The 975-nt window shown below is 42.4% G+C and overlaps 1 pseudogene; it reads left to right on the top strand.

Annotated features, from left to right (window-relative positions):
• The first annotated feature begins 239 nt into the window (after nt 1-239).
• LOC145407314 (5S ribosomal RNA) lies at nt 240-353 on the top strand (annotated as a pseudogene).
• Nucleotides 354-975: the final 622 nt, after the last annotated feature.

The raw sequence follows: 975 nt of genomic DNA, 5'->3' as shown, positions 1-975 counted from the left end.
AAAAACTAGCACAAACCTTTTTTTCCACTTTAATACCCACCTCACATCACTAATAACACAATCAGAATAACCTCTTTTTCATAGTACAAAGTTAAAGAAGAATGTAACATAACAGACACATGAATGATGAACTAATGGTACCTATACAAGTATTTTCATATATTTTTCATAATTTTTACTGCTCATAAAAGAGAAAAAAACATACAAAGGTATCTTCCATGTGATAGTTTTAGTGAAATTTTTATGACCATGTTGAGTACACCGCTTCCTGTCCGATCAGCGAAGTTAAGCAACGTTGGGTCTGGTTAATACTTGGATGGGTGACCGCCTGGGAACACCAGATGCTGTTGGCATCCCTACGTGTCAAGTGGGGTTGGTGGAGGATTAGTGCCCCTCCCTGTAAAACAATTAACTCTAAGCCCTTGGTCACCCCGTTTGGGATACATGGCGTCTGGCAATGAATGAATGAATGAAACTAAAGCTAAGGCAGTTGCAGTGGGCCATGGAGTAGCAAGTTCATGACAAACACACTGAATGATAGTGCTGTATTTTTTCTTAACCCCTTAACCGCGGGGCGTCACTTTCGTGACGCTTGGGAGCAAGGGATCATACCGCGGGGCGTCGCTTTTGTGATTCTGTGTTATTTTGAATTCACCCGGGCTTCCAAGTGGGGGCTTGTATCATCTATCAGTACTGCCAATGTCCAACACTAGTCAGCACTCCTAATCTCATCTGTACTCGCATCCATTGTTGACAATTTAGCCATTTCTCCCCGTTCTTGACTCCCCTCCCTACCCCCCTCCATTACACTATCCTCTCGCCTGCCCGGCCGTGCTACGCTAAGTAAATCTTCCCTGGAATTTTTCACTGATTTCATCCATTGAAATAAGCCCTATGCCCTATTCTTATACCAAATAATATATACAAGAAAGAAATAAGGTAAGTGAGAGTGCCATACACCTGGAATTGGCTAAT

Source organism: Coenobita brevimanus, chromosome 72 (assembly GCF_032717465.1).
Source record: "Coenobita brevimanus isolate Jiangsu-jjx chromosome 72, ASM3271746v2, whole genome shotgun sequence".
In the NCBI taxonomy this organism is placed as follows: domain Eukaryota; kingdom Metazoa; phylum Arthropoda; class Malacostraca; order Decapoda; family Coenobitidae; genus Coenobita; species Coenobita brevimanus.
This window is presented reverse-complemented; position numbering and strand designations above follow the sequence as displayed.